The sequence below is a fragment of the Manis pentadactyla genome, chromosome 3 (genome assembly GCF_030020395.1).
Source record: "Manis pentadactyla isolate mManPen7 chromosome 3, mManPen7.hap1, whole genome shotgun sequence".
NCBI classification, from domain to species: Eukaryota; Metazoa; Chordata; class Mammalia; order Pholidota; family Manidae; genus Manis; species Manis pentadactyla.
Genome location: NC_080021.1, coordinates 148511708 through 148523320, shown reverse-complemented (window position 1 = coordinate 148523320; position 11613 = coordinate 148511708). Strand labels below are relative to the sequence as shown.

At 39.6% G+C, this 11613-nt stretch overlaps 1 long non-coding RNA gene across 2 annotated transcripts in view; it reads left to right on the top strand.

Annotated features, from left to right (window-relative positions):
- The first annotated feature begins 322 nt into the window (after positions 1 to 322).
- Positions 323 to 11613, top strand: part of LOC130682980 (uncharacterized) — a 62090-nt gene continuing 50799 nt past the window's right edge. For both annotated transcript variants that reach the window (XR_008996500.1, XR_008996499.1), the window contains exon 1: positions 323 to 1154. This is a non-coding gene — a long non-coding RNA (uncharacterized LOC130682980). The remainder of the gene's footprint in view (positions 1155 to 11613) is intronic.

Below are 11613 nucleotides of genomic sequence, written 5' to 3'. Positions count from 1 at the left end.
ATTTTGAAAATACAATAACTTGCATTGAAAAAAGAATGTCAGGAGTTATTTTAAGTTTGTGTTTCCACAAACACATTGATTTCTTCTTGGTGATCTTTCACTCTTCAATCTAAATTTGGTCAAAATTGTAACAACCTGTTTACTTTTATGTAGTTATTCTGTTAACATTGATAATCCAGTCTGACTAAACTGCAATGAATTGTATCTTGAGTTCTTTAACAAAGTCGTTTTTTTCAGTATGGAAATTTCCTAGAAGTCTCCACCTACAATTTATAGTTCTATAACTTGGAAAACTTAGATATCATCATTCTTGTACCTCAGCTAAAAGCTCCTCTCCCCTCTCCTCCCCTACACAAATAAAGAGAAGAAGAAAAAACTTTTTTTTTTTTTGCAAATCAGACTTCTTATGAAAGAAATGATTCTTACTTCCTTAGTGCTCTGAAGGCTAACTGAAGTGCGAGAAACCAGAGAACAGAGATCTGGGATTTATATACGGGATGCATATAATTTGCACTTGCTTATGCAACCTGTCCTGCTTTTTGGTCAGTTAAGGTGATTGTTCAATTGGTCTGTTACTCTTCTTCCAGTCCCTTTAATGTCGTTGGTCCAAGTGCCTGCCTCAGAACTATGCAGCAGTCAGGAAGCAATGAGGCCAACAGGGGAAAGGAACGTTGAAAGAAACAGAAATATTAAGCAGACAACAGTTTAGAGGATGTAGATCACCATCAGAGGGTGTCAGTACAAAATGTTCTTCTAGAAAAAAAATCACTTTTGTTTGTTTTTGTGATTGCACCAGTAAAGGAACCAGCCAAGAGACCCACAGTGCTGCCCCTGGTCTATAGAGAGAACTGGGGGTGCATTCATTCTCCAGTGGGAAGAGAGCTTGTTTGGGTTACTGAAGCAGCAGCATAGAACTGAGGAGTGACATAATTCCTTCTTGGAAGAGTCTGGCTGGATTTTGTGCCATTTTCGGAAAGTGAGGGTGATGCACCAAGAATGACAGACTGCTCGGAAAGAGAACTATGTGGAAACCTCCTAACCCCCTTGAATCTCCTCCAAGGAGAAACCAGAGGGCAAAAGACAGTCTAAGCATTAATGTGCACGTTCCTGCTAACAATCATGATATGGAGAACGTTCTGTGCATGGACTACAAGGTAAATTTGTCTTATCTCATTGAGACTGCACACCTTTAGGTGGAATCTTAAACTCAAAGATTTTTCTGTAGAATGTTTCATCTTATCCTGAGTTGAGGGAGGGTATTTCATAAGAAGAAGAGGAAAACTGTAAAGGAAAGGATTATAAAAAACTGTGTTGAATTAAGGAAGCTCTGGGGAGTTGATTTGATAAAAATGGAGCATAATTTGAGCCTCTTTAAAATAGTCATTGCTGCAGCTTCTGAGCTATGTAGCCTATGAGCACCCTGGGCTTGTGTAGTTCATGGTTGGAGGGTGTGATCTGGTTTCTACCTCTCTCTCCTCTCACATGGCCATGTTGATGGAGAGGGCAGTGGCGGACTGGGTAATCCAGTCTAGAAGTATAAACTTTCTTCACACCCTCATTTCCAGAGAGGGCCTTCTGCTCCTGTTTGATCTCTTCTTCCTGATTCTTTCTTACTCTCCACATACTTTCTTTTCTTCTGCTGATGTTGCTTGCAATCATGCACATCTAAGTAAAAGTAAACATTTTTGGCAAATTGGGAAGTGGTGAGAAGATCAGTCTCCAGTCTTCAAAAGACCAAGTGATGATTGATTAGTCTTATTTATTCTTGGTCAAGGTGAGAGAAGTTGAATCCCATAAAGAACCAGTTTTCTTTTCAAAGAGAGCTGCTTTGCCCCCCTGAGTGAGGCTGCATATCTAAGCCCAGCATCTCCTGCAGGGCAGGGCTATGTTACATAATTGTGCTTTCTCACACCTTCTTACCAATGACTTTTTAAGTGAACCAACTAGATATAATGGTCATAAGAGGAGCTGCTTGAGAATGGTGATGATCCCACCCCTACTGGAAAAAACATCTAAGTCTGGCACCTTCTGGATTTGTAGGCAGAAATGCATTTACATTTCTAAACCACTCAAGACAATGACCTGGGGAAAGGGTTGGAATAGGAGCAATAATTTTAGCTACCTCTGGCTCACCCTTCTCTTTTCAAAGCATCTCTGTGCTCAGTTAACTTCTTGAATCCTTTGAGATGTCCTGAACCTCAGTCTCTGGCTTGGGGAGGCAGCACTGCACGCACCTCCTCTTGGCTCTGGCCCACAAAGCCCGTTAACTAGAAGCACACGTGGGGCCAATTATTGGAACTGGAAGCAGACTTGAATGAAGAGATAGCTGTGTCATGTCCCCTACCTCCCTCCATGTCCAACAAGTTATAAGCAGGCCACGTGGAATGAAAAGGTCTTCCAGCAAGCCTGTCTCATCACTGCCTAGTGATTTAATTTGAGAGCCCAGATCGTAAACTGGACTGGATGTAAAACTGCAGCCAAGGCTGAGAGTCTGCCTGGGTGTGCTGGGCTTGCCATGGGCTGACCTAACCAGAAGGCGTGCTGTCATGTCTGGGTCATCTGCTGTCCGTGGATGGCTCCCACTGGGAGGTCCAGGTCACGATCATTGCAACAGTTTAGACAGGAGGTGACAGACATGTTGACCTTTGGGATGAGATTGATCTCCAGGTTTCTTGACAGGAGGCCTTTCCAAAGGGAATCTCAGGAGGAATAGCCTAGGAGCTTCATCATCTGTGAGTGGAATCAAACCTGAATGTCTGCTCCAGCCAGGAAGGCATACCAAAGTTTCTCAGGGTTTTTTTTTTCTTTTGAGCTATGGGGGTGATGTTCATTTACTTCATCAGTTTTCCTACAATGCTTGCTTTGGGCCTCAAGACTGGGGGCAAAAAACTCACTGACTGGTGTATCCACTCTGAGGCCAACCCCAGGAAAGGTGCTCTGGATTCCATGGGCTGTTTCATTTAAACCTCATACAGTGTTAGGATGTTTGCATCATTGTTCTCACACTAAATCAGACAGTTAGAGGCTCAGAGATGATTAGATCTTCCCTGAGGCAATGCAGCAAGTAGGTGCTAAAGCCCATGTTTATTTTAATGTTAGGTCAGTAGTGGGGAAAATGAAAGTTCCTATAGCCAGGATCCTCACCTGACCCTAAACTACTTGATGATGTACCTGGCCTACTGCTAGACTACTGCTTCCACCCACTGGCAATAAGCCATTTTTGACTGAGTCACTATGTAAAGAACTCTGCCCAGGGCTCTGGGTGGGGACAGAGATGGAGGTGGATTATGGACCTGCAGACTGCTGGATGCAGATGTGATCCTAGTGCTTGACCTACTGCAGGGAGAATAAAGCCAGTCATAAACCCTTTTCCCCCAAGAATGTTCTGTTGTTGTTTCTCTGTTTCACTGAATCCATAGTGAACATGCCTGGGGCTGAAACCCTCAGGCAAGACAGCCAGAAACCTTCCCAGGGTCTGATTTTTTTGCTACGGTGGAGATGATTTCAACTCTTCCTAGAACTTCAAAGGTTGTTAAAATGTTAAAATAATTTTAAAAATAGACTTTAGCTTCTTCTCAAATTATTTAACTTCAAGTAAGATAAAATGTATCTCCTCATTTTATAGCCATCTGGTTACCCCTGAAAGAGAGTAGAGATTGTTCAGTGAAGGAGGTGGAGTAGGAACTGGTCTAGGCTTTTCTTTCCTAAAGAACATTTCATGGGACACTAGCCACTGGATGTGCTCTGCACAAAACGTTTGGGAAACTTGGCATAAATATTCCTTGCATGAAGAGTCATGTGAATGAATCTGGCTTTTATTGAAACATAGCTTTTCAAGTGGAATGGATTGAACAACCTCATTCCCCCAGAAAACTGGTTAACATCACCTGGGTCTAATGTTCTATGGACACTATTTGCAGACACTAGTTTAAGTTTTAATGGTAGTAATGTTTCCCTGAATCTAGGCTCAGAAGTTTTATTAACTTCATTGAGGCAATGAGGACAGGATGAGTTATCTAGGTTTTTAGCCACTTGCTGCAACCAAGGCTCTGAGCTATTAGCAGAAGCAAGGACAATCCCAAACAGCTTGAGGACCATTTGGATACTGTTTGGAAGACAGTGGAGATATTTCAAGTCTGAAAGAAATAAGCAAGGCTGTACATACAGTTTTCTGAAGTGCGTGGTATGTGTTTCCTTACACCCTCAAATTCAAACATCTGCACAGGCCATCTTTCTTCCTTCTCTTTGTTTCTCTGCTTCCTTCTTTCTCCCTCTATCCCTTCCCTCCTCATCTGGTTGCATCTACTGTCCCTGTTTGTCAGAGCACTTTATCACTGTGGGAATGGGTGTGAGATAATACTTATGCCCATGACTCTAAATCTAAAAGTCTTTAACCATCTTCAAGTCGAACTTCATACACATTCGACTTGTCAGCTTAAAGAGAGATTCCCTTTGAGACTAACCAGAGTTTGCAGGTTAATAAAAACCATCCTGGTTGGAAATGAAGTTGATCCAGTATCTCATTCTATGAACTATCAAATAAAATTAGGCTATTCCTCCAGTTACTTATTTGGGACTTGTTGGTGTCTTTAATGGTATGCCAGAGTTCTTTTTATTTGATTTTTAGGAATAATTGTACTTATGTAGAAAACTAGGTTTCAGTACTAAGGGGAATTATGTAAGCATATACACTGCTTTGGTTGCTTCAAGGTCTTTATTGATTTACTTGACAATTAAAACATTTCACACAGACTGCCTGCTTAAAGGGAAACAAAATGTAGTTCAAGGATTTCCTTTAAATTTATTAGGAGACTGAATTTTTATTTTTACTTGCTCTGATAAACATAAAATCCAATCTCCCAGATCTTCAGTGCAGCATTTAGAAGAGTAACTCCCTCCAAAGAGACTTTGAGACAGCTTAATTTCTCCAGTGAGAAGCTTTATGTGTGCATCACCCAGGCATAACCTGGTATTTCGATAAGCTTGGTTGAAGATCTCAATTCAAAAAGGTTTCAAAACCATGAATAGTAACACACTCTTTAAAATAAGATGAGGAAACAGATTACCTACCTCTTGATTCCTTTACTCGGTCTGAAAATAACTTATATCCCAGATGGGGAAAAACCAAGTCTTGAAGTAAGATTTGGAAGTTTGAAGAGTTAGAGCCTTACCTGGAGGGATTTTTCAGAAAACTTTTCAAGTTGATTGCTTGGTTTGCATTATCAAAGCAGAACCCTAGAATTCAGAAACAAAAGCTAGATTCTGGTTTTTTTCCCTCTATTTTTTATCCCTTCAAAGCCAGTTCTCTTCCTTGTGTCACTAGGAGTTGTTTAGACAGGGATGTACATTATTATAAAATGAGGTGATCACAGCAGAGAGTGGCAAATAAGAGTTAAAAAAATATTTGCTTTCCATGGTAAAGTTCAGATGATTGCAGACATTAGGCACTGAGATGAAATCTCTGTTTTCATGGCATTAGGAAGTGTAAAGGACTGATATTCCCCCAGAATGGCTTAGAGTATTTTCTAGAAAGTCCACTGTTCAGAGTATGGCAAATCAAGCTCCAGCTGTTTTCAGAATTAGGGTGAGTTGATAAAGAACTCACACAACTCAACACCAAAAAATAAATCTAATTAAAAACTGGGCAGAGGACCTAAATAGACATACTTCCAAAGAAGACACATAGGTGGCCAACAGACACATGAAAAGATGCTCAACATCACTAATCATCATGGAAATGCAAATCAAAACCACAATGAGATATTTTCCCACACCAGTCAGAATGGCTCATATCAGAATAACAAGAACTAAGTGTTGTAGGATGCACAGAAAAGGCAATCCTTGTATCTTGTTGGTGGCAGCGTAAATTGGTGCAGCCATTCTGGACACAGTATGGATTTTTCTCAAAAAACTAAAAACAGAAATACCAAATGACCCAGTAATCCTAGTTCTGGGAATTTGCCTGAAGAAACTAAATGACCGATTTGAAAAGATATGCACTCCTATGTTTATTGTGGTGCTGCTTATGATAGTCAAAATATGAAATATTACTCAGCCATGAAAAAGAATGGAACCTTGCCATTTGTGACAATATGGATAGACCAAAAGGGTATTATGCTAAGTGAAGGAAGTCAATAAGAGAAAGGCAAATACCATATACTTTCAATTATATGTGGAATCTAAAAAAAAATGAATAAACAAAACAAATGGACTCATAAACACAGAAAACAGACTGGTGGTTTCCCTGGGGGAAGTGGGTGGAGGGATGGGCAAAAGTAGGTGAAGGCAAGGTACAAATTTACAATGATAAAGTCTCAGGGATTAAGCTACGGCATAAGAAGTAAAAAAAAATGGAATTTAGATTTTCCATCCCCCTACCAGCCAGGATGATGTCCAGTTGTCCTTTCTGTAGTTTGTAATACATAAAAAAATAGAATTTCCAAATATAACCCTTTTACAATTTTTTTTCACACCACATCCAACTTCTGCCAAGTTGAGTATACATGATATGACCCACTAAGAATCATTTAAATACTGCACTGAGTTTGATATTCTGTCACCTTATGTCCCTTCACGTATCTGTACACATTGGTCCCAGGGAAAGAGAACCTTGCAGAAGGATCAAAGGGGTGATAGTCCTTAATGTGGTGTCAGGAGACCCTCATTCCAGACCCAGCTCTGTCTCCATCCCATCAAATAACCTGAGCATATCATCTGATCTCACTGGTTCTTCCCCCTACCCCATTCTGCATTTGGAGAATGTGAAAATTATATCAGCTCATCAGTAGGGTTTCTCTCAGGAGCCCACATCTACCCATAAAATAAGCTTACAATCAAAAGGAGGCAGGATTTGTCCTACACAAACTTGTGAGGGAAGAAAAAAGTTATCACTGTCACCTAACTTCCCCATTCATCTACCACCACCCCAAGGGCACAAAGCCCAAAATGTGGTACTTCTGACATTATTCAGTGAATAAAAAAGTATTTTAGAGAGTAGTGAGCTTTCCCATGTCCTTAAACACAAATGGTGCAGGAGGTAACCTACCCCATCTCTGTTAAGCTTGTCTGAAAGAATTTCCATATTTATGTAGGTGTCAGAGCTAGGAATGCTCCTTGATTCCAAGTTAATTATGTGTTACCAAACTCATCAAATCTACCCAAATTTCTTCCACCTTCCCACTGCACATTTTATTTCCCACTTTTGTCTCTCTTATTTTACAAAGTTGCTCATAATGATTGTGGACAAAGTTCATTTCACTGGGTATCCAGGCGTATTGATGGATGAACATATTGAAGTTTAACACTGGCCTGAGGATGTTAGGGTATTGTGTTGAGACCTAGGTCAGCTAGGCTGCATGTCTGCCCAGGGAATAAAAACTTGACAGAAGTACATCCCTTAAGCCAAAGCCACAAGTAAGCCATTTCCTCTCCTACCACTTACTAGTCATTATAGTTCATACCATAGGCTACATTTTTTCTAGTCATCTTAGGGTGGCTGTATTTATTTACTTATTTATTTTCCAGTCATATTGAGGTATAATCGACACATAACATTGTGCAAGCTTTAGGTTACACCGTAGTGATTTTATATACATCTATATTGTGAAATGATTACCACAGTAAGGCTAGGTAACACATCTATCAACTCACATGGTTACTTTTAAATTTATTCTCTTAGTAACTTTCAAATACATAATAGAGCATTGTTAACTATATTATTAACTATAGTCACCATGCTGAGTATTACACTCCCATAACTTATAAATCTTATAACTACAGGTTGGTACCCTTTGACCATCTTCACTCATTTCCCCCACGCCCTACTCCCCACTCCTAGCAACCATCAGTCTTTTCTGTTTTTGTTATTTTTTAGATAACTCACTTTTTTATGGCTTTATTATTTTATTTAAGATTCTGCATATAGGTGAGATCATACAGTATTTGTCTTTCTATCTGATTTCACTTAGCATAATGTCCTCAAAGTTCATTCATGTTGTTGTAAATGGCAAGATTTTTAAGGCTGAGTAATATTCCATTTTGTGTACGTGTGTGTGTTTATGTCACATTTTCTTTATTCCTTCATCAGTGGACACTTAAGTAGTTTCATGTCTTGGCTGTTGTGAATAATGCCGCAGTGATTATGGTGGTACAGATATCTCTTTGAGATAGTGATTTCATCTCCTTTGGATATATACCGAGAAGCGGAATTGCTTGAACCATATGGTAGTTCTATTTTTAATTTTTTGGGGAACCTCCATACTCTTTCATAGTGGCTGCCCCAATTTACATTCAAGGTGTTCAATTTTATAGTCAATACAGTTAAAACAATACTCTGTTTCTTGATGTTTTAAACCAGGCCAAGCCATCCTTGCACAATGCCTTTGCTGGTTCAGGAAAAGAGACCTCACACTAAGGAAATTGCTCTTCCTGTTTGTTGGTAACTTGCTGAGATGGATCTCATGTTCCTGGTCTGATGTTTGGATGACTTCAGGGTCTCTATCTAGTCAGAAACTCAGGAGCTGGTGTCATCTGGTGGGAGTGGAGGAAGATGTCAGTGGGGAGACTGATTTCCCAACTAGAACATGAAAATAATTCCTTGTGCTTTCCAGTTAGTCTGCTACACACTGATATTTTTTAAAAAAGATTTGAAAGAAGGAGATCTATGTGAGGTTGTCTTGGTCATTCATGCCTCTATTAGCACATCCAGCTTGGGTATGACAGCACCGTTCTAAAACATGGGATCAAACTGTGGGCCTGTATCTAGCTCCCCAAGACCTGGACATTTCTTGTAAAATGATGTTTATTATCACCCCCATATTTGCCTGCCATATTTTTCAGCAGATGACTTGCTTCATTTCAGGATTACTTTCAAACATTTCACATAGCAGAAGGAATACTATATAAACATTCACAAATCAGTTTCTAAGAGAAAGCAGAGGAACCAGATGATCACTTGAATTTTCATTATAACTAAAGGCAGGAAAGCAGCCAGGTAATAAGGAGACACTGAATAAAAAACAAACCTAAGAAATTCATTAACTCTATAGGGCTTTCTCTGTTGATGGAGATAAAACCTTAAACAGGTTTGTTTCCTGACTCTAAAGTCATCATGACAATGTTTGTGATGTGCCTATAAAAGAAATGTCTTCATTTTCAAGAGCTACAACAAAACAGGGTAACAGAAATAGGCTAGACCTATTTGTGACATGAAAACATAAAAAAGTCTGGATAGAATGATTTTAAGGTTATGTATATATGTATACTTTTTATACACAATGTTGTAAAATGATGTGCTGCTCAGATACCCCCTTTCAGAGCCGAGGCTTTTAATTCACCACTTGACCTGAGTGTTGGCTGCTGGTGGGTCACTGCGGAGGGCTTCTTCAGGCCTTGTCCTGGCTGAAGTGAGTTGCCTCACTCCAAATTAATTCCCACCCTTCCCTGGGGCAGCCCTCTTGCAGTGACTGGTCCACGTGGAACTACAAGGCCAAGCCCCATTGTGTCCCCACTGTGAGGATCCCTGAAGGGGCCATCCTCGCTCAGTTGCACCTGAGTCACAGATGAACTCATCCCTGCCCACTTCTGCTCCTCTCATTCTATTACGTGTATTATGCCCCAGACCCTTGGGCTCACACTTTTTTTTTTCATATTCCGCATATGACTGAGTTCACATAGTTTGTGTTTCTCTGACTTACTTTGCTTAGCATGATGCCTTCAAGATTTAGCCATGCTGTCATATGTGGTGGATTCCATCATTTTTTTATGGCTGAATAACATTCTATTAGATATATGTACCACATCTTCTTTATTCATTCATCCATTGATGGACACTTAGATTGCTTCCATGTCTTGGCTATTGTAAATGATGCTGCAGTGAATGTGGGGGTGCCTATATCTTCTTGCGTTAGTGTTTTTGTTAACCTTTGGGTAGATTCCCTGCAGTAGAATTGATGGATCATATGGTAGTTCTATTTTTATTTTTTTGAGGATCCTCTATACTGTTTTTCATAGTGGCTGTACCAATTTACAGTCTCAACAACAGGGCACAAGTGTTCCCTTTTCTCCACATCCATGCCAACAGCTTCACTGAAGAGATGGCATTTGAAGCAGAGACCTGAAGCAAGGGAGAAAGCAACCCAGAAACTGTCTGGTGGGTTCCCTCTGCCTGAATGCTCTTCTACCGTCTCTGTCCACATGGCTATCTCATCCTTCCTATCACTGTTCAAACAAAACCACTTTCAGGAAGTCTTCCCTGATCATCCATTTATTTGTTATCATATTGCCCTCCTGATATTATTGGTTTGTTTGGTCTTTCGGATGATGACCATTCTAACAGGTTCAAGGTGCTATCTCATTGTGCTTTTAATTCACATTTGCTTAATGATTAGTGATGTTGAACATCTTCTCATGTACCTGTTGGCCTTTTGTATATCTTCTTTGGAGAAATGTCTATTCAGGTCCTTTGCCCATTTTTTCATTGGCCTGTTTGTGTGTTTTGCTTTGACTTGTACGAGTTCTTTTTACATTTTAGATATTAACCCCTCATCAGATATGTGATTTTCAAATATTTTGTCCCATTCCATAAGTTGTCTTTTCATTTCGTTAATGGTTTCTCTTGCTGTGTAGGAGCTTTTTAGTGTGATGTAGTCTTACTTGTTTGTTTTTTATTTTGTTGCTTATGCTTTAGGTGTCTTCTCCAACAAATCATTACCCAGATCCATGTCAGGGGGCTTTGTTCCTGTGTTTTCACCTAGGAGTTTCATGATTTTAGGTCTTACATTGAAGTTCTTAATCCATTTGAAATTAATTTTTGTAAGTGGTGTAAAATATGGATCCAGTTTAATTCATTTATTAATGTGAATATCCAATTATCCTAGCACCATTTATTGAAAAGGCTGTCTTTTCTTCATTATTCTTGGCTCCCATGTCAAATAGTAATTGACTGTAGGTGCTTGATTTTACTTCTGGGCTCCTAATTCTGTTCCCTTGCAGTACTATACTGTTGTGATGCCTAGGGCACTGTATTATAGCTTGAAATCAAGAAGTGTGATTCCTTCTACTTTGTTCTTCTTTCTTAGGATTCCTTTGGCTATTCAGGGCTTTCTGTGTCTCCATATAACTTTTAGGAGTGTTTTTTCTGCTTCTGTAAAAAATGCCATTGGAATCTTAATAGGGTTTGCATTGACTCTACAGATGGCTTTTTGTAGTATTGACATTTTAACAATATTAATTCCTGTAATCCATGAGCATGGGATGCTTTTTCATTTATTTCTTCTAGGTTGTCCAGTTTGTTGGCATATTGTTTCACTTTCTGTTCTTCAGCTAGCTTGTTCTGTCTTTGAGTCTTCGTGCTTGAGGTTCCCTCTGCCTGAATGCTCTTCTACCGTCTCTGTCCACATGGCTATCTCATCCTTCCTATCACTGTTCAAACAAAACCACTTTCAGGAAGTCTTCCCTGATCATCCATTTATTTGTTATCATATTGCCCTCCTGATATTATTGGTTTGTTCTGTTGTCCATCTCCTCCACTAGAATGTGTGCCCTAGAGGAGTAGATATTTTTATATGTCTTTAAAATAAACCAGGAAACTAGATACTGAGATACAGGTACTGT